The sequence below is a fragment of the Anoplolepis gracilipes genome, chromosome 7 (genome assembly GCF_047496725.1).
Source record: "Anoplolepis gracilipes chromosome 7, ASM4749672v1, whole genome shotgun sequence".
In the NCBI taxonomy this organism is placed as follows: domain Eukaryota; kingdom Metazoa; phylum Arthropoda; class Insecta; order Hymenoptera; family Formicidae; genus Anoplolepis; species Anoplolepis gracilipes.
This window is the reverse complement of record NC_132976.1, coordinates 7,356,574-7,380,082: the sequence shown is the minus strand read 5'-3', so window position 1 is coordinate 7,380,082 and position 23,509 is coordinate 7,356,574. Positions and strand designations below refer to the sequence as shown.

General features: G+C 32.7%; 1 protein-coding gene across 3 annotated transcripts in view; it reads right to left on the bottom strand.

The window, feature by feature from the left end:
- Dpr12 (defective proboscis extension response 12) overlaps positions 1–23,509 on the bottom strand; it is a 253,352-nt gene that overhangs the window by 187,380 nt on the left and 42,463 nt on the right. Inside the window, exons 1-2 of one of the 3 annotated variants that reach the window (XM_072896340.1) lie at positions 20,058–20,655; positions 19,791–19,926 (exon numbers count right to left, since the gene is read on the bottom strand). The exons of 1 other annotated variant lie outside the window; for it this stretch is intronic. The gene's annotated coding sequence lies outside the window, so the exon portion shown is untranslated. Of the gene's footprint in view, positions 1–19,790; positions 19,927–20,057; positions 20,656–23,509 lie in introns of those variants that run through there. One more of the 3 variants, XM_072896337.1, reaches the window with a different exon arrangement.

The following is a 23,509-nucleotide window of genomic DNA, read 5'->3' as shown; positions in this document are numbered from 1 at the left end:
TTAATAAAAGTTAATTTAAGCGTAAATGCATTGCTGCTTATTTGTTCTATGATCGGATGTCGCAATTGTGCATTATTTTATTTTTATATTTTTTTCTGAAATAGAGTGACAATATAAATAAATGTCCCTCCATACGAAATTATTATCCACAATAGCAATTTACATAACGCATAACATTTTATATCGAGTATTAAACTCGATATAACTCGATAATGATTATTTGCATATAATACTATAAACGATCAGCTTTACACAGGCAAATATGGAAAATACAGCAGTTATCGTTAATCATTACGTATATTACTAATTATTTCAATAATAACATAATTAATGTGTATGTATACATATGTACACACATATAGGTGTATACATATACATACCTATGCATGTATAAACTTAATATTTTAAATGTATAATATACATTATATTTCATATCATTGTGATAAAATTGCATAACATGATATATACATAATAAATTTAGTACATAACACATGTACTAAATATTTGCAGTAATAATTTTACCTGAAAACTATTATTCCAAAAAATAATATGTCATTAATTATATATATGGTTTTTCTATAATGTATATGCGTTTTTTAATTACCTATATTTTCAATTGTATTTCCGTTTTTTTTTCGGAGTACTTGTAAGATAAACTGAACATTAATAATTTCTAAATGGAACATAAAGAAAAATGATGGTCGCGTCGTTACACGAAGAAATGTCACAAGTTACAATTATCTAAATATAGCACGTAACATCGATCTCGATAGAGAACGAAATGATAACGACAGACGAGGGAAAACGTTTGCGCACTTCTCATAGGTGTCATCACACTAGTGAGGCCTGCCCATTCCGAGTCAGGTGGCTGCATTGCATATGGCTGTCGACACATCGAGGGCTGTTATAGTCATTAGAAGATAAGTGTCTCGTTCTGTCAGTATCGATCGTCGCCGTCCAACATACGCCACGTTTCTCGTTATAGCAAGTGAGGAACAAATAGGAGGACATTAGAATGGTCTTTCGTCGCGTGTGTTACCGCACGTTACTATGCTTTCAAGCATATTACTCTCCTTAACCTAGACGGCCATCGCGCAATTACGCGTCAATCCCGTATAGCGGGCTCTTGACAGAACGATGATTTTACGTGATATAAAGTTTACGTTGAATTTTTATCGACCCACGGCGCCGTGGTCTAATGTCCGATATAATTTTAATGCGTTCTGCGCATCCAACCTGATCCTTCATCTTTTTCTTTGATATATAATCTTTTATTGCATTTACATGATATATATTCATATATCTGCAGCGTGCATCATTTCATTAAAATATTTTACATTTAGATAAAAATTAAATTTAATCAAAAGTCCAGCAAAATCTAGAATTATGAGAGAACTATACAGACTAGAGGTCTTGTCAGTCTGATTGTCTAGATTTGCATTAAAATAATAATCGTACATCATTAATCGTAATTTTTTTAGCTTATTAGACATAAGTCGCGTAACTCGGGCAATCTTGCAAATAACTTTAAGACATTTTGCAGGTGTCAGAAACGAAAGGGATTACTCTTGCTTTCCGTTCGCCCGGCAATTTTGTAATCTCTTATCTCCGGTGACTAGGGCGCGCGCCATTAGACAAAATTACCCGCAAACTTTCTACTTAAAGCAATATTCCAAAAATCACAAAAAAAACTCAACCATTAAGTTTACCGAAGGTTTTGGAAGTTTCTTTTTCCAAGTCGTCAACTATCGCAACGGAGAACAAGACGTGCACGAGAAATATTTAATAGAAATTCTTTATTTCAACATCTTTAATTCGAGGCATCCTTTATTCACAATACGTATATAGTTGCGTATAAAGGAGAATATTTTTAAGATTGGAGTCGCGACAGGAAAACGACTTAATCCAATCAAACATTATGGAATATTATGCAAGCTGCAAATAGCTGCTCATGAAAATCTGAATGCTTCTTTCGTGAGTGTTCTTCTTCGGCGTTTATTGCGTTTATTTATACAATGGAGATCAATTTGCGACAAGCATCGATATCTACCTCATCGCACCAATATAAAGCATCGTGATACATATATTATGTTAGTAATCGGCGACTGTCTAACATTGCAGTTCTGAAAAATTGCCCTAAGAAGCTGACGGGACGCATAACTTCTCAATTTAACGCATGGAGTCGCCGCGCTTGACACTCATTTATAACGAGATAAAATTCTATCTTGCTGGTACAGAATTTTATCTCGACGTTTTGACACGTATCGCGTTAACGAGAAAACACGACGTGATAAATCCCTACAGATAGACACGATTATTCGTCGAGAACTACTACGCACAAAAAAGTGGATTACTAAACCATTATTTATATTTTGCAATAGTCATTAATAATTGACTTTTTATAAAAGCATACTAATATATTTGTACATGATAATTGAAAAAAATTATTTTCTACCGCTCTCTCACTTGTATCTTGATAAAAAAATTTCTCCCATTCTACGTTCAAGCACAAATTAATATAATATATCAGAGTTATACTCAAATGGCGTTCCGATTTTACATATAACTACATATAAAAACAATAATTATATTTACAAAACCCTTAATATAGTAATTAATGCGCAGCCTGCGCATCAATTAACGTAATAACCATTACTTTGTCATCACTTTCCTGATTAATGTTACATTGACGAACAGCACTGCTATTTTACCAGTTTTAGTTCGTGCTAAAACTATTTTACGACTTAATAATAATTAGCCACGCGAACACAGGGGTGTCTGGCAAGAGAATATTTCTCAATTTATGGCGCGAGAAAATTCGTTATATGACCACAGCGTTCGGCGCTTAATTAAATTTCGCGAGCGGACGAACGTGACGAGGGTTCGCGCAAAAAAATTCATCCGCTTTCGGGTGAGTGATTAGAACTCGATGAAGAGAACATTTCGAGAGCACGCTCTCGAATTACTATACTATGTTTTCTCGCGAATTTTCTGCGACAAGCTTTCTGTTCGCGCTTCGTCTAAAAACGGGACGCGGGATGTCTACAACCATTCGTATAGAGCGTATCATCTTGTATGTAAGCTCCATGTATGCACGCGCGCGTGTGTGCGTACATATATATATATATATATATATATATATATATATATATATATATATATATGGGAAAATACGTAAACGAAGACACGCGTACATCCGTACGTATTCACAAAGACCGTCTTCTCCTCGTAAATCTCGCTGTGAAATCATAATGCAGAAAATGCACCGGGAGGATTACGATCTTATTTGTCGCGCGTGAAAGCAGTTCGTAAGTTTGGAAGAAGGGCTTCTCGTAAACCTTCGAAATTACCGTCTGTCACGCGGCTGCGTCTACGTTCAGTGTTTTATCATGCGAAGCAAGAATGAAGTGACGAGAGGAAAAAATGACACATATGTTCCCATCGAAAAGTTGCATCCCGAAGATGCGAAGAGTACATATATTTTTGTGTGATCGAAATTCAAATCGAAAATAGTATGAAAGTGGGTCAAATCTGACTAAATTCGAAATTTTGCACAATAGAATTTAAATAGTTTTAATTAATGCAAACAACGTATATTTGATGTAAATCTGCTGGAATTTAATCTTTTAATTTAAGAACTTTATTCATTAATGTCATGTATTAAAAGCCGAGCCTTTTCTCTGAACCATGCATGTATAAATGTTTAAAAACAGTGCTCAAAGATATTTTAAAAATCACATTAAAAATAAGTATTAAAGTCGGAAGGTTTATTAACTAACTAAAAGCTTCAATTAAAATATTTAATTATAACAAAATGTGATATTTAAATTCTGTAAACAAATTTTGCAATATCGTTAAATAATAACACTTTCAATGGTCTATTTAACAAATTTAGATCTCACTGCATTAAAATGCATTATCGCTTCGTAAAATTTAGAATGTCTGATTTGACGGATTCTATACATAATATATTTTTCTGAAAATAAAAAACACGTGACACCGTTGCAGTTGTCAAAAAACCAACGTGCTTTCATTTAATACAGAAACGAAAACGAAGGCGCCAGCAATATCGTTCCTAAGGGCGCCGTCTAGATCGGGAGTTTATTGCCACACGAAAATCTCGAGGCGGCAATCTGGAGATCGGCGCCCTTTATCACGTGAGCTTTTTGACAAGCTCCTGCGAAAAGGCACTTCGTTTTAGCTGGTGGCGTGGCTCGCGGTCGAAACGTGAAGTGAATTCGCGACCGAACATCGTGCAGGAACGCTCGTTCGTTCCGTTCATGTTTGCCAATTAAGACGGAAACCGGTAATTGGCGGGTCATCGATTGATTACGCAACGACCGAATTAAACAAAGGGTTATGTCCCTTTGCGCGATCATATATGTGCAGGCGTGTTTGCACCACCGCTAGTCATCGATGTAAATCTGTACCATACAGATTATCGACTGACGGCGTATTGACGAGGAAAGACATTGACAAGGAAGGACTTGTAATACATTATTCTCGAGAGTTGGATACATATCGAATGTTCCTTTAATAGTACCCCGATCATTCTTTGTAAATGTGATTGAATCAATCACTTCAAAAAAAAAAGAATATGACCTGTCTCTTCATAAATATATTGGAAAAGTTACTTTTATCCTTAAAAAAAGCTCCGCAGACACGACAAACATAAAAATACGATTATTCTGATTTATTATTAATAAATAATCGATCCTTTAGAAACAAAACCCTAGTTCGTATAAATTCTAAACTCTAAGCCGTGGTTTCTCTTGAACCCTACGCTATAAAACAATCCTGTTAAGAAGAGGCACGACGCGACGCGACTAAATTATGTTATGCCGTGAATTTACAATGTAGTCATGCACAGGTGAGTTCATACCTAAAATTGAAGTAATTAATAGTTAGTCAGAAGCGTCTATCGATTTAGTAGTTCACGCTTTGTTTCAGATGTGTTTCAGATTTGTTAATTATAAGTATAAAACAAATAGTTTTCCTAAATATTGTACGTATGTAGATTTGTTTTTGTTACAAATTATTCAATTAATGAAGACAAACGATAAAAAACATACTAAACACACTTTATAAAATGTAGTAAAAACTGATTATGTGTCTAATATTAACGCTAAATAAGGCAGAAATTTAAATCTATGTGAGATTATTTTTCTGCCAGTTATTTTTTATTAGCTTACAAATTTATGAGTTACGCGTTTGTTAGGTAAAAATAAAAGCGACTGCATAATAATTATGAATAAAAGACAACGAACAGGTTTCGTAATTTTCACATTTGCGTACTCCTACAATTCTAATATTCATATTTTCAAGTCGATAATTATGCTTTTAAATCTTTATAAGTTTATAATTTATTTTATATATACTCGATATATTAATATACGTTATATTATTGTCACGTCATTTGTCAATAATGTTGAACATGAAAATAAAATTCAATAAATATTACGGTGCGAAAGTGCTGATGCGAAAAATCAATCACCAATCTCTGGCGTCATATAACTCGGCCATACTTTCTTCAATTCGTTGATATTCTAAAAAAAGGTACGTTGCACACCTGCATTTGGCACACTGACAATAGCTCTCACGCATATAGTGCACGTTGAACGGGGAACTATTGTCCCGGTGCCAAATGCAGGTGCGACAGGACTCTTTCGTTTTCGCGTATGACGCATATCTCGCGGCTATCGCAATTCGATGATGATGAGTTTTGTGACGACGCGATAATACCGTTTTATTTTCATCGACGCTTAAGAGTCGAGTCGTTTATTCACGTTTAATAGTAAGTAGTATAGCTGAAATGCTACGTACACACACGATCACGATTACCGTGTTACTCGTCCAGAGTTGTGGCAGACTGGTTTAACACGTTAGCTGTCGGTGGGAGCTACATGCAACTCACTTGTATGTCCGTTTAATGCATCTTGAGATGCAACGTCCGGCGCCACGTATGCCATACAAAGCTTGGCTGCGAGCATCATACCAAGTATCAACATATACCAAGCGATGAAAGATCATTTATTATCGTTGAGAGATGATGCGTTGAAGATTTATATCTATACACCATACCGCGAACATTTATTCATTTATATGCGGCAAATGCATATGAAGCAAGTGCATTTCATAGATTCTACATAGAAAAACTCAATAATAACTTTATATTTTTATGTTTAAAATAAAGCTTAAAAATATTTTATACATATATTATTTTTGCAATACTCTTTATTTTTTATTAAGTTAATAATAAACAAAATTTGAAAAATAACAAAATGTTTATTTATTAAAATTTCGTTCAGAAATAGCTTTTTTTAGATTCCCAGAAGTATGTTTGACAAAATTATTAAAACGCATTCATCTATAATATTCTAAAATTAATAAAACATATTTATTTATTATTTCATTATTATTCTATTCTATTATTAACTTGATAATACAGTGCGTATGGTATTATGTAAAGAAATAATTTATGAAAATATATGTATGTGAAAATATCATTAATGTCGTATAAATACATTATATTTTCCTTCGTATACTTGCTACTACAAGTAATAATCAATATTTTTTATATTTTTTAAACGATGAAATAGATTTATATTTTTCCATTAATCGAAAAAATTAAAACTCTATCATTTTTATTATCATTTAAGAATGAGCGATAAAATGTATCTATTTTCGTCAAGCGTTTAAGAGCGGAACATTTAAGAGATTGCGGACACGACTCTTCTCAATCGGCTTTGTAGAGATTCGAGCTTGCTATCTAACTAAAGTATGTCCATCCGATCCGCTTACATGCTCTCCTCACTTTAATTGCATCTAATTGCTCGGTGATTTAGGTTTGGTTTAATTTTTCATTGAGAAAACTTGATCGTAAATCGTCTTAAGAATAATATATATAGTTATATTTCAAATTTTAAGTATCTCTTTACTTCATAGCTGATGTTAAAAAAATATTCTATTTTATTTTGACAAAAAGTTTTAATAATTTTTTATCAGTAATTTTGATTATAAATAATTTCTATATTGCACAGATATTAATTCAAATTACGTCTTCGATAATAATTAACTTGAATTTCACATGGGAATATGATATTTTTTTAGGATCTAAGAAATGCTTTTGACCTTATATAAAGGTAGTCGCAGAATGCAAGAAGAATGCAGAAAGTAAAAAATGCTCGAAGAGAGAGATTCGGGTTTCTAAGACTTTAGAAAGATCGGAACGCGTGCGATGCTCTCATATGACGCAGGCCTGGAAAATAGGATAATGCACACGGTGCAAAGTTCCGAAAGAGTAAAAAGAGAGGTTCGCGCCTTCTTTCGAGATGGAGAAGCGAAACTTTCAGCGCATCGATAACCAGCAGAGAGATAAGGATGCGGAACGTTGAAAATTTATGGCGCGATGAGATAGCAACACCCACGCTCTCGTTCGCCGAATCCGTCGGCGTATGATGGCGTTTGGGAAGACAGAGAGTCGATGGGGGAACCAGAGAGAGGATGACCCTGTTTACGAAAAACATTACGCATTTCTCCGCAACCAGCAAAACGCGCGGGCTTATCATTCTCGATATCGGGAATTTATTATTTGCGATTTCGCGCGTCGAGTACTTTTTTTCTCGCGCGCATTTCAGATTACTATTTTTCAAAATTGTGAATAAATAGATATGTCTCGATTACCGTTCTTTTGGCTGACTGAACGGTGCGTATAGAACAAACGTCGTGATCCGGCGTATGGTTTAGTCAAGATGTATCGTTGTATTAGAGGCCACGCTCGAAATACGTCATCGCGATCTATCGCGGACACGTAACGTGGAGTGCAACGAGCTGTCTGAGCGCCCAGTCGGCCGGAATATAAAGCAGCTCGAGCCACCGCCACCCCTGTAAATGGTGCCGCGGCGGTTATTGCTACTTTCCTGCTATCACGCCGCTATGATTTGTTTGGGTATGGTTTTCTAGGCCAGAGACGAATGAAAGTTTTCTGGCACGATCGACGGCTACATCATGTAAATTATATTTTGAGCGCGACTATGAAAAGAACATCATTCGGAATTGAGAAATAGAATTATACTTTTATCAATTATTTTATGATTAATAAAGAATAGAAATCGAATATCATGTCAGAAGTTCATTACATTTGAATGTCTTGTCTAGAAATATTTCTTTAGTAAAAAAAGAAAGGAAACATTAATTTATAATTTGTCAAAAATATCCGTGATTTACAAAATTGTTGACTTAAATTTTGTAAAGAGTTACCCAATTTTAAATATATTCTAAATATATATGTAGTGATAGGAACATTGGATACGAATTATTCATCTCATTTGACATGGAGAACATCGGATATTCAATATCCGGTCTCTGGTTGCTCTGATGAACGGTAACCTTTAATCGATTATTTGCAAATTTCACATAAATATCAAATTTCGTATAAATTTAGACCATGTCACAATTGACCGCCGCAGGAAACGTTCCATTGGAATATTCATTATTATTACTAGATCACATAGTGATATTTTACGATTTGTATCGCTCACACAATGGTACGTGTACGTCGTATTTAATGGTTAGGTACTGTATGAATTACAAAACATATTGACCAACGACTATTGCTACACCAACCATTAATTGTTACGATTCGCATACCTTCGTACTCGTAGGAAATTCTTGGATAGCGAAGAATTTATCGCGCTGCTTCAACGTTGTGAAAGATTCGCAAGTGTAAGCGTGTGTACTAAACCATAAACGCGGAGAATATCGGGAAACGTATTATACTTTTGTGCCAGGAATGTCTGAGCTAGTGTTGTGCAATGGTGTACACCGAAGCGGAACTTATCCGCGATCGATCGCATCATTGAAACTAGGAATCAAATATAAGAGAAGAGAGAGGGCGGAAAGAAAGTTATATTGGCAACAAAAATTGATTATAAATGTATTAGTAATGATAGTAAAACGTCGAACAAATCTTGAAACAATAATGCATATTAATGCTTGTACAAGTCAATCATATTATTGCAGTTTTAATTTATTATTGTTTCATACAAAATATTTGCGGTAAAAATTATATATAAAATAGTATTTATATTATCATATAGTTAATTATCGAGAAAACTAAACCACTTATAAAAAGGTTTAACATTTCATTGGAATTATAGTAGTGTCATCAGTTTAAATTATCGATGATTTATAATATTGAAACCGAGTTTCTTGTCGCGGGAACTTATGCGGAAAATTTATGCTTACAATTAGTATATCAAATTGAGTATTTGGCTGTATATAATGATATTATTACGAGTCGAATTATATTATGAATTCTACCGAACAATCTGCGTTGTTTCGCAATTACCATTGTGAATATAGAACATATTGCTTTAATGGGAACTTGTACAGCCCATATGTAGAACTGATTTTCTATGTTGTTTAAACAAGAGAATATACAGTTGCAATACCGTTTGCAAAATCATATACGTCTATAAAGAAGAGCTAAAGCGCAAACAAAGCGAGACAAAATTGCACTACTATTGGAAAAATAGAAGCATTAAGGAAAAGTTATAACGATTGCACACTATATATTGTAGAATTATAAAAACGTTTTACTCAAGATCGATTGATAACATTCCGATATTTACAAGTGAAAAGTTCTTTGCGAAAAAATATCTTAATACATTCCGCAATATAAATTTTTCGTTAAAATAAGTCATTTTACTTTTATGTATTTTAATTCTTTTTCTTTTTCCTTTCGATATCAGTAGTAAAATATCTTTTATAAAAACTTATAGTTTAATTAAGGATATCATAAAAGATGGTAACGCTTGAAAATGCTCAAAGCACACCGAGTATTGTTATATTGTTTTGTAGCGCGAACATTTCCCAGTTAAGAAAATTAATCTGAGAATAATAAGACGAAAAGTATTTAAACCAGAGTGAGGTTGAATTCGCGATGCGCGAGAAACTTATTAAATAAAACACAATTAACATATCATATTAATATAAATATTAAATCTAGGCACAATGTTGTGTTTTATTTAATAAGTTTCTCGTGTTTCGCTAATTCAATCTTTCTAAATGTCGTGAAAATATTAATACCCCAATTTTCATATAACAGAGATTGCATTTAAATATGTATGTACGTAGTAAATAAAAAAATCCACGTATAGATTATTTAATTGATTTAAAGTTAGATCAATTTTTTTCCTTGAGCGAAAAGCCTATTAAGCTTCATCCCTTTTTTCACGATTTTAAAGTAGTATATAAACGTAATATATAACATATATGTATATAGCGATATTCTCACAAAACTTTTAATTTTAAACTTTATTAAATTCAGATAATTAAAAATTTATTAAGATATCAATGCATATTTTCGTTAATAAAATTGAATTTTAAATTGTAAAGACATTATTCTCAGGCGAAAAGTGTGATAATTATATTCTAGATTCTAGAATAACAACTCGTGTTTACATCTACATACATACATACTTGTGTGCGGTACTTTGTATACGTCTCGACTCGAATGGCCGTTAGCCGTCATCTGTTAAGAGCGCGTAAAGGAGCCGCGCAGGAACGAGCGATTTATCACTGCAGTCATCCGTAACGAGGCTAACCGATATGCTAATAGAATGATAAGTTAAGAGAATATATACCCCAACGTTCTCTAACCCCTAATGTCCTCTTTACCGTTGAAAGAGATACGTTGCGTGGCGAACGTAATCCGCTAATGTCCAAGCGATGTGTACCATGTGCATAGATAATTCGCACACGCTAGCACACCAGTCGTGCACGATCTCGTGCGCGGGGACCGGTAATGGCATCAATCACTTGTTACAACCAATCAGCCGTACGTTTCGTTATCCCAAACCGATGCGACGCGATGCATTCCCGCCCATTTCCGGTAAATCGCATTTAATACACGCTATATGCGCGCTTGCCGTGCCGTTCGAGATTGCACCGACAGGAAATTACATCGAGGCGTTCCTCGCGTTTGTTCGCGAAGAAAGGGATGCGACGAGGTTGCGAATCCTATCCGCGCGTAAGCTTTACCCTCCAATTTTCATCAGTTCGAACCGTCATTTCCGCATTCGGCGCCGTTCGGGCTGCTCGCGTCGATGAATCAACCGTACCGCCTCACACGACCAAACGAAGACGAATTTTTGTCATCACGAGCCGCACGAAATCATTTTTCCAGTGTTCCCCCTATCGAAACACGATCGACCGTATAAACATTGTTCACTGAAACGCGTCAGGTTTCTCCTCTTCCAACACGTAATTTTTCTCTGGATAAACAAAGGATATCCGTCGACAAAAAGGCGATCAACGAAAAATAAAGTAACGTGCTTTTTTTCTGTCTCGCAGAGAGTCATCATTATTGGAACAATTTAATGAAAAATATTTTTGTTATCCGACCGAGAGACGGGAACGTGTAGACACCTATATGCGTGTGTGTGAGAACGTCGAAATCTATCCAAATTTATTTCTCTTACGATTAAATCAAACTTTTTTCTATTAACTTTGGTAAAAGTTCGGTAAAGCTACGCGGCCGTTTGTCTATGTGTGTGTGTGTTGGTGTGTGTGTGTGTGTGTATGTGTCATGATCGGCATTTTCGATGACGTCGGTCCCGATGGTTTTTCATTTAGTTTCCGTTGAAAGTATATATATATATATATTACTCGTATATAGTACATGGAAGGTAAGAACTGGCAAGGGGAAAAGAATACCGACTTGGAGACGCAGAATATAACGGAAAGATAAAGAAATGCGCTATTTCTTCTGCGAAAACGAATAAAAGGGGCGCGACGGGATGGAAAATATGGTCCGACGGGTACAAGAGAGGAAGGAACGTTAATATCACTGGAGTCCCGCCTGGTATTTGTATCACTTATATTTGCATCGAACACCCGGTATAAAGGCGCTTGTTCTCTACGGAGCATTCCGAGCGATCCGACGTGATTAAAAAGTCGGTGTGCTCTCTCCGCACCGGCCAGCACCGACATCGGATTCTGAATAATTCAATAAACGCGCGTTAATTCGCATATACACACTGTGGCACGGTCGCTCCTCACGAACGTGCAAATCCCACGAAAGAGACCGAAACTTTGAATTGTTAATCGTACCGAGTCGACCAACTTCGAGTATTTGCAGAATGATTCGGAGCGCGTACGCGGACAAACATGTGAATATCTTTGATTGTACAATATATTGGCACTACGTGTTTTACGTATTTCACATGTAAAAAAATATATATTTTTTACATGTGATATATTTGTGTGTGTGTGTGTGTGTGTGTTTAAATATGAATTTTAATAAATATTAATTTAAATTATATCTCAGCATATTGTCAAAATGAAAATAGCGCAACTATCTTTCTCTTTAATAATATATAAATAAATTAAAAGTAATATAATGGATATTCTTGCAATTATTAATGCATTTTTGTGATAATAGAAAAAATTTCAGTTTAAAAAATAACATATTTAATAACATTATTAAAAATATAATTAATATTGTTTTCTATATATTAATATTGTAATTGATATTGTTTTCGCACAAATACTTGCTAAAAGTTACTTTCTTTCATATTATGTGTCTTTGCATAATTAAAATAATTGCAACAAATAAATGACAAATTAACAAGGTTGTTGAAAGTCACAATTCGAAAGAATATTACTAACGGGCGCGGCCAACATAGAATAATTATACGTATACACATGAATAATTATACGTAATCATTCATAAGCAATTATGATCCATCCTGTCCAATCGGGTATCGAATTTGTTTCAATTAATTTATATTCGTGCAAGCGAACTTGGTATAGCGAGACGAGTTTCCAATGATTAACTGGCATTACAAGTGATGCGCGTTAATTCTCATACAATGAATCATTTACGTCAAACTATAGAGACGACCGTACGCCGTCGAAATGCAGAGATTTGAATATATTAATACCGGAGAAGCGTTGCTCGGTTGCAAATTATATCGTCGTCCCGAGACGTCACGCGAGCCGATGACGCCGACGTCCTCGTTTATGTCGACAGTCTTAACGTCATAGATTCGACTGAACACGTCAACTATAATATAATATCCAATTCAGTGTTCGTAATGACTTGTATATGGTGTAATGCGAACGATTCCGAATGCCGCTGTCGTTTTGACTGATTCGCATTCGCGTCGTTTTGCGCAGAATTCCAGACAAAATGAATTTCCGCGAATTGTGCTATGTTAACACACGCACATAGTACACGCACCGTTAATAGCTGACATGGCTGAAATTACGGAAACTCTTAATTGTTAATCGCCTCCCATTGTACGATTTCAATTTATCTCGTCACTCGTGCTGCTACACACAAATTAATGCTTAATTTGATTGAACGAGTCCATTTTGAACGCGGCAAATAGCAAGAGTTGAAAGTTGTACGAAAAATATAAAGAAATAACAAAATACTCTATAATATAGTAATTATAAAATTACGCATTTATACAATATATTCCTGCTATTATTATTTTTTTATTATTTAAATTATTTTATACAACTCACATATTGAGCATACTTGAATACCTAGATACTTTATTTTTTATTTTTGAAAAATCGTTTTTTAGATTAAATGCACTAATGCAAATAACACATTTCAAAAATTACTCAAAACCAAGAAACAAGTATTGTTTGATTAATAAACGCGCAAATCAATAAAAAAATTATTTAATATTCAAAAAATAAAAACTATAATTTAATCAAACATCGATGAACAAATGTAACGTCGATTTTTTTTAAGGGAAAATCCGTTTATTCTAATTAAGGACGCACAATTTCAAAAGCAATAACATTTTCGCGTTTAATCGTTATGGCAGCTCGTTTCGAATCATCATGTGATATTGCGTATACTGCATATAAAGGCAGACGTTAACGTAAAACCATATTCGCGTATTCCTGGGAAGTTTTGATGCCATACTCAACGGGAAAACACGACGCTGGACATCGTTTTAATATCTCCATGGTACGCATAATTACTCGTAATATTCGTCGTTCAACTGATTCACGCTCGTCACATTCAACTTCCGGATTTGCAATAGAACAAATTGCGACAAAGTTCGCGATTACCGAGCATTAATTCACGCACAATAGTATACTACAACATCACAGATTTACTGCGAAACTGCACGAAACTGTTAACTGTTAATCGCATTCTGTTCCTGTCTCGTAAGAACTACGCATAATAATATAAAATTCAAATATATTTATTATTAAAAATTTATTTGTTTAAAATTTACTTGATACCGTGAAGTATTAACGTTCAAACTATTTGATTGTGTCACGCGTCGGTAAAATATCATATTCTTGAATATATTCAACGATTTAATATAAGAACATGTTTAAGCGCGTATATATTACACTTATATAATATATAAAACAAAGTAGTCTGAAAAATATTAAATCACAGATACTTTATATATACATATAATAGTCATAGAATTATCAATATTTAACGTCAATGGAATAAATAAAATTTTTAAAAATATTATTTTATGTATTATATAGTATATATAAAAAGAAACCATAATATAGATTTTTTGCAAATACTATTTTATAAGAGGAAATATTTGAAAATGTCAGATTAGTTTCATTTGATTTGTGGCTAAAAGACAAGAAAGTAAAGCATATTAAATATGAAATATCAGAATACATATTACAATGTTAGAGAGTTGTTGAAGATTTATACTATTTACACAAATAAACATATTTAAGAAAGTGACATACATTTATATAAAATATTGAGTGCGTGCAAAAGTTCGTTCCTATGTCAATTGATGCGTTATTAATGTCGCAGGATTGGTCACACTGTTCGTAATGTCTGCATATATACCGTTTGAAAGGTGGATTAAATGTCAGGTGAGAGTCCCTACATATATAATATATAATATGTAGACATTACAAACAGTGTGGCCAATCCTGCGGCATTAATAACGCATCAATTAAAATAGGGTACTTTTGTATTCACCCAATATAAACGACACATTTTTCTTTTTATATTTTCTTCTCTTTTCCATATTTTTAAGTATTTTTTTATAAGATATGTTTTTTGCTATTATTCTAAAAAAAACGTAGTACTAAATTATTCTTTCTCTATTACCAATTTCTATTTCAATTTTCGCAAAAGCTTTCTAAGATTACCATAACCAACATTTCATATCGTCGAATCGATATGTCTACATTGTCGAAACTTTCCCAATGATCATGATTGGCCAAAAGGTTCTTGGATCATTCAGAACTCTATATTGGAGCAGGATAAAATTGTATGGAGCTTGAAGTCAACGTGTGTTAATTCGTACACAACGGCTCGTTACGTCGAAACAGAAAGCGGGGTACCGTAGAAGTAGTGAAGAAACTTTGAATTGTTAATTAGTTATGTCGTACCTTGAATTTTAACTCTTTTGGTGAAGACTCGTAAGACGCGTTTAATGTACCGTATATGTCTTTTATATCCTTGTTAAAATGCATCTGTATTCTTATATGCGCTATCCTACATGAATTTTTATTTTAAATATATTTCATGTTGATTGTTTCTTACTGTGCTTAATATAAATATTGCAATTTTTATAATATTAATTTTTATAATATCTGTTTTTAACATGTAAAATTTTAATATAAAATAAAATTGTAAAAGAATATTCTTATTCAATAATCTCTTTGTCGTAATGTTATCTTATTTTTACGCAGAGAAATATTTTTCAAGAGTAGTAAAGCAAACAAAAACAAATTTGAATTTTACGTAAGATTTTTCTCTGTCAATTTTCTTTTGCAACTACAAAAAATAAATAGCTATTTATATAAGATTGATAAAATATTCAGATTAATGTAAAAGTCTCAAGTAAGTAATAAATTCAATAGAGAATTGTTAGACTAATTATGTTAATGCTAATTCGATTATAAGAGTGTATAATTCAGCGTGGTACTTGTAAAAAAAATTTAAGTTGATATTCAGTTAATTAAATGTAAACAGTGCTTAATTTAAAATTTAAACAGTAAAGTTTACTTTGCCGATAGTTACAATCGTATTCGTCGTCGTCATCATCGTAGTCGTCATTGACATTCGGCTCTAAATTTTATCGAAACTGATAAACATGCTGAGCGCGCGGCAGAAAGCCCTGTACATTTTGTCATTCGTGTGAGGTGAACGTATAGTCAGAAATTTTTCCGCGCACGACGCGATAGAAACCAAATCCGCGTTAATGCCGCTTCGTGCGTAGCATTGAGCCATCCTGAAGAATAAAACGAGACCCGGGGATCGAACAAGTGACCGCGTTTTTCAACGACCGTTCAGCGAATCGACGAGATATATCCGTCATTGATGGCCCTGACACTACCGAACCGTCGATCAAACTTTCAATCTACATCGGAACACTGCCCGGACAGTCCTCATTTAACTCGGTCATGACTTTCACGATTAATAAGTCAATTAGGAGAGAGAGAGAGCACCATAAAATATACGTACAATCATATTCGTTCAATAACATTCGAATAAAATCAATTAAGTTTTTCATACTCGATGTATGGCACCTATGTGCCATATATATTATATATTATACATTATAAAAATAGAATTAAGTTTGGTGTATTACTCTACACCTACACTAACAAGACAAAAAATCAATTTATCACACTTTAATGTTTCCTATAAAAAAGTATATAACAATTTTTGTAAAAATTCTTACAATTAGATGTACATAAATTATAATAAAAAGATTAAACAAATTTAATAACATTTTAATAATATTAATAAAATTTTAACCGTTAAAACATAATTAAAAATTATAAATGTTTATGATTGTAAATAAAAATATGTTATTATGTATAATATAAAGAAGAAACAAAAACATAATATTTCATAATTAATAAATAATAAATTTAATAAACCTTTTGCTTTTCTTTCGCAAATATATTCCATTATATTTATTGTTATTATTCCATTCATTAATATCATTTTAATATATGGTAATGCGTGAAGCTGACGTCAATTCAAGTAAATTCATAAATATATAATTAAATGTCTAACATTATTTTTAATAATGCTGTAAATCTTGTTAAACAAATTTTGACAAATTTTGATTATAAAAAAAGCTTCAAGAAAATGCTGAGCAAAAAAAATTGTAATATACATTTTTTTAATACCGCTTGCATATTTAGAACTCTTTAAAAAAAACATACATATATAATAAATATTTATTTTAAAATAAATACTTTCAAATAAGAATTTTTTTAAATCCGATCAGCATCTCACCTTGATACTCGTACATGTTCGTGTTTGCTCGTGACTATTTTATATTAATTGATATTTTTTGCTTTTAAAAAAATATTCTATTTTGAACTCAGCTATAACTCTTTGAAAATCTGATGAAAAATAATAGGAAATCTCGCAGGACAAAATAAAACGCTGCATGAATTTAACATTCTAGTTTATCCTGAAACATTTTATTTGGTTCAGAATTATTCACTTAAATGATTAAAAACTACAAAATTTTTGAAAATAAAGTCAGACCTCTTAATTATTTATTATTAATTAATTATTATTGAATTCGCATAAAAAGATACAGCTTCATGCAAATTGTTATTGCAAATTTAAATTTGCAATTTTAGAAAAATAAAGAGTAATTCCGTTTCCTAATATAACATTTTTACAGAGAAAGGGAAAATATTAAATTGTATTAAATCTTTTAATATACACACGTACAAATTTAAAAATAAAGAAGAGTGAGATGCTTTTGTTAGAGACACTATACTTTCTAGCAAATATGACTATTTAATTATCACAATATGCAATTGCGCATATCGGGAAATAACGACACCTCGTGATTTGTTCATCCGCGGAGTGACCAAGCAGAATTGGAAGTTTGCGTTTTATTAACGAGCTACGATATACGATCACAACGACCTCGAGATACATCATCTCTCATCGGTTATGGTTATTGTCGTTTATCAAACTGTAAACTGTAGAGGATTTTATGGAAAGTCATATTAAGAGAAAATATCGTATGATGAATGATCAAATGTGAATCAATACCGCGCGTGAGACAATGCGAAATGATTGACAGATCGATGGATTTGTTTAAATTATCAGCTGCAATTTTGAAAATCATTATCGCGATTTGTTCCTGCAAATTATTCACGGTTTACCACCGGGACGTCATTCCTCTTTTTATTACGGCGACAGTTAACGTCGACTAAATGCGTAACAGCTAGCGGACAACCAAACGTTAATTTGTTCGCTTGTTAATTTGAACAAGTTTTGAGGAAGCGATAGAGCGAATAATCGAAAGTAACGCCATTTGCAAGTGTAATTTATTACTCTGGCAATGAATAGCCATTCGTGCATAATGCTCTTTCACATTTCATATCGCGATGATCATGCATTCGTATTATTATATAGGGTAATCAATCGCTGATTAAATTTTATCCACCGCAAGCTAAACTAATTTAAAAGAATATTATTAGTTGTTTAGCAATATATTCGCTATGTGAGTTTAATATATTTTTAATCAGTTTATAAAATTATATCGCTAATAAATTTTATGAACAAAAATGTGTGCATGTATTTGTATAAATAAAAATATATGCCATATTTTTATAGAAAATATATCATCAAAGATGAGAAAAATTATTTCCTCGCAGTATCATTTTATTATTTACGCATTCGTTATTAATGTGAAAATGTACAATACTTATCAGATAAATAATACATTTGTAATAAAAAATTAAAATTACAAACATAATTTTTAATCCTAAAATATGATAAGTCACAAACAAAACTAATAAAGAAAATTAGCAGATTAGATAATTAATCGATCTCACATTATTATAATATATTAATGTATCATAAAATTTAGAAACGCGAAAATAAAAAATAAAAGCGAAAATAAAATATATGCAAACAAATACAATATTTTTATTAATTCTAGAAATAAAAAATATGAAATTTAGAATTGAATTTATAATTTATCCTCTCTGTGGCTTTATTTTTTATAAATTAATTTTGTAGTTTTAACTCTGATATAGCAAATATATCTTATTGATCGATATGCGGATCACGTCGAATCAGCACATTGCGTGATACATTGTTCAGAAGACATTGCAGTTAGTGATAAATTAATTTACATATTTCATGAAGCAGAAAAATGTTTTTAACATGTAATTTTTGTCGATATTTATGGAATCGTATCAATACATGATTTCTCTCTTTTTTTTATTAGTACATATATATTACAGAATGAAACATTAACACGCGCTATAATTATTATTTTAGCATAATTTTGTTGGTTATTAATTATATGTATATAATACAAATATATTAAATTGTACGTCATAATATCCATTTGTATTACTTAAAATCCACTTTGCTTTGAATTTACTCGCTCATTATATTAATTAGAGAGGTAACACATCAATGTTGATACAAAATATGTATATCAAAGTATAATGATTAACGCAACAACGTCAAATCATCGTTGTTAAAATAAACGATTATGCGAATAATAGTTGGATTTACTCATCAACCGATTCGCCGTCTTCTCATTTGACTGTTCTTATTGCTCGAAATATTTGCTCGCTGCAAGTTGAGAGTCACTGTGTTTTCACCAACCGCCACCGTTTCTCTCCCGACTCGATATTATTCGTCGCCACACAAATCGTGACCAGAAAAACAAGACTGATTACGACCGACTGCCACATTATGACAATCCCGCGAATTAATACACACACGCCGCATATTACGCACGAATAAATAACGCGAATATAAACACCTTTTTTCGCATGGCACCGTTTTCCGACATCGACGACTCGCGCGTCGCGACGTACGCAAGAATTCTGACACGCATAGCTGTAACGTCACCGGCTTCAACGCCTTCGCGAGGCGAGATAACTGCGTCTACTTGCACTCTGCGAATCAAACAATAATAAAATACTTTAATTCACCGATCCAAATGATATATCTCCAATGTTTCGATCACACGCATGACGCTGTGTTCGGACAAGCGATACGGAAATGGAAATACAGTGTACACACATACCTTTACTGCCGCGATGTAGCGACGTGAGATGGAGCAGGGTAGAACGGTCCGCCATTTGAGAATATCGCAAGATGCTATTAATCGCACTCGTACGCGATAATTAATACGCTACGATGATCGTACGTCGCTGGATTAACACTCCGACACTCGTTCGACACCGCATCTCACTGCCGACTGAAAATATACTGCGCGTAACGCGGAGCGAACAAAGAATCCTTCCGAACCGCGCGACGAGTACCGCGAGACTGCGATCTACGACCTACGACGTGTATGGAAGGACGACTACGTGAGTAAACAAAAAAACTAGTGTCGCGTTACCGGCCGGTGACGTCGCGCAAGGAAAAGGTTAAAACCGAATAAAACTGTCTCGTGTCACTTTTATAAATCTGACATTAAAACTACAACTATTTTTATACACATTAATATTTCAAATAGATAATATAATCGCGTATTGATATATCTCATACTAAACGAGTCGTTAAAAATAAACAAGCGTTCACGCCTGATTATGATATAGGTGTATGAAACATAAATTGTCCGCAGATAACAAAAGAGATAGCAATATTTAACAAACTATGTTTTTCTCTCTCTATCAAATATAAAAAGGATCTTGGAAATTCTATATGTATATTTATAATAAAATAAACTAGAATTTAAAATATTAAATTATAATATAAGTTATAATTTAAAATATTAAATTACAATAAAAGTTAAATTAAACTACTGTAAAAAATGGCATATATGTATACAATATATAATCTGCTACATTTTTTTAATCTCAATTTTATTGTAATATAATATTTTAAATTTAAATTATTTTATTACCAATATAATTTTCAACCTTTTTACGTTTAATACAAAAAGAAAAACATATATAGTTTATCAGGTATTATTATTTTTTTTTATTACATAGATATAATAATTTATCTGTATATAATAATTCGTTAATTATAAAAATAAGTAATATTAACAGTTTTATTTTAGCCTTTGATTCATCGTGAATGTTATTTACATTAATAGATTTTGTTTTGACTAACCTAGTCCTTATTACGTTTCATACTTTATTACAGTTTGAAACCTCGGCAAGATCGCTCCGTACGTTGCTTCGCTCGCACTCGTTTCGTATATCGAGAATAAATTTCGCGTATTTCACAAGCGTCGGAAACGTCAAATCGAGCGATGAACGAATGGAGATCTTGGATTAATTAAAATAAGCGAGAGTGGAGTTAGAGCTATTTCTTCTCGTGTGTCGTGAGTCAAAGTTTTACATACATAATATCGTATGTTTGAATCATGCATTTCGTCGGGCGTGTCGTGCGACATGTCGGATCGAAATATATTCGTTGTGTTTCGCGTTATTTATTCGTTTTAAGCGAAATAAATACACATCAAAAGTGCTATACGATTACACGTGATTATTTGACGCGAAGGATTTTAAGCGTGTTATATTTCGATTGTGTATTCGTCGCGAGTGTGTGACGCTGGTAAAATCGGCGAAGAGGTGGCCTTCAATCAACTGGTGAGTAAATTCTTATCTTCACTTATTATCATATTTGGATGAGTAATTATTTATTTGCTATATTATATTGTTAATTTTACGATGTCATAATAATGGTGCGTAATATTTGACACATCCCATTTTCTATTTTCTACTCTCTCTACGATGGTTTATTTTATTCAAAGAGACTTGAGCTGCAGTCGAGTTTCAGCTGCCCTGTTAATATTTTTGCCGTGAATCCTCGCTATTTTCATGAGGAAAGCACAGCAACGTAATCTGACTATATTCGTTTCATGCTACGTTTTTTTAACGATCACGCGATACCTTCGTAATCGTAAGCTTTATTGCAACAACGTCAGTCTTCAATCATGTTTTAATCTGTACAGAAAATCACGATAATTTATTACATTTTAGACATTGATTTATACAAGGTCACATTTTGTCTCTTATATCCTCAAAAAAATCCTAAAATTTTAAATTTTAATATCATTAAAAAAATCTATAATTTTTATTTCCAATTTTTGCATATCTTGGATCATGTTCAAAAGATTTAAGAATTTTTATTTTTGGTTAAAAAGAAAGATGTCTTTTTGTATTCTGAAACAGAGATTATTGGCTTTCCTTTTTTCTTCGTATACACAAAAAAATTGTAGTAAAAATTACAATATAATTTCAGTAATCGTGGACCATGTAAAAGAAAAATCATACGCGCGCGATATTTTTATTTAATAAAATTATATACATATTTATTATTTTACAAAAGAGTATTATAATTATTTAAATATTTTGATGCACAAACAAATGCATAAAACAAATGCATTTACAGTTTTTATAATAATAAATTCTTTAATGTTGTCATATTCTATTTTACAATAAATATAAAAAAAAATGTATTTTTCGTGTAATCTGTTTTGTTAAATTATTTCCGTGTATGAATTTTCTAGATCTCAGTAATTATTATAGATGTACGTGCAATAAAAAATTTTTATAAAAATTTTACCCATTAAAAAAATTCACCCTTTCTCTAATCAATCATACTTCTAACATTTTTTTCTGAAAAAAATGATATTTTTAATAAATTCTGAAAAAAACCGAATATTTTACAATTTACAGGAGTTATTACAAGTTTTATTTTTTGCAAAATGTGTATAAACTTCTCTAGAACTGAAATTTCTAGAATTTGTAAATAATATTTTGATTTCTTTATTAAATTTTGAATGACGTTCTGTAAGAATAACTTTACACGCGCATAATCTTTGTACATTCACGCAACGGCATTGGGTGAAATTCGTTTGCAACATTTGTTAAATCCAATCAGTTATCTCGGCGCCAAGTAAATCGCGAGTATTGCACCGCGTCGTCGTCGACGGCGGCGTCGGTAGCGACGCGACGCGACGCGACGCCGCGATGCGCCGTCGTGCTCGTTTTCGCGTTTTCCACGCGAAATCGCGGAGAAAGCCGCCAGCTAGCAAGTACGAAACGAAATATTGGATTAGGTAGATAAAGGCGGCACGAACCGCAATATATGTAAGTCCCTCGGACCGCGTGCACGCGATGCGGGACGCGGGGAATCGTCGCGACGCGACTCGGCAGGGAAGCCGAAATGCGCGATACACGGGGAAAGATAAGGCTGAAATTGCGTTATGGTCGGCAACCTGGTTTGCGAGTCGATGCATTTTATCGTCTTCCGCGCGGTATTTCACTTGAATTTGTCACTTTCTCGCGTATGAAAGCGATGATTAATTAGATAGTTTATTAGATTGTTGAAATTTGTGGATGAATTTATGACTGATGTATATGAATTTGTATCGAAGATCCGTAATAGATGTAAAGATTTGATAAAATTCTCTGTAACGTAAATATCTTTCTTTTATAATATTAAGTTTTGCGTTTATATTAGATTTTACAGTTCACAAAGTTTGAAAATAATGTTGACATTACACAAAGTTGTATG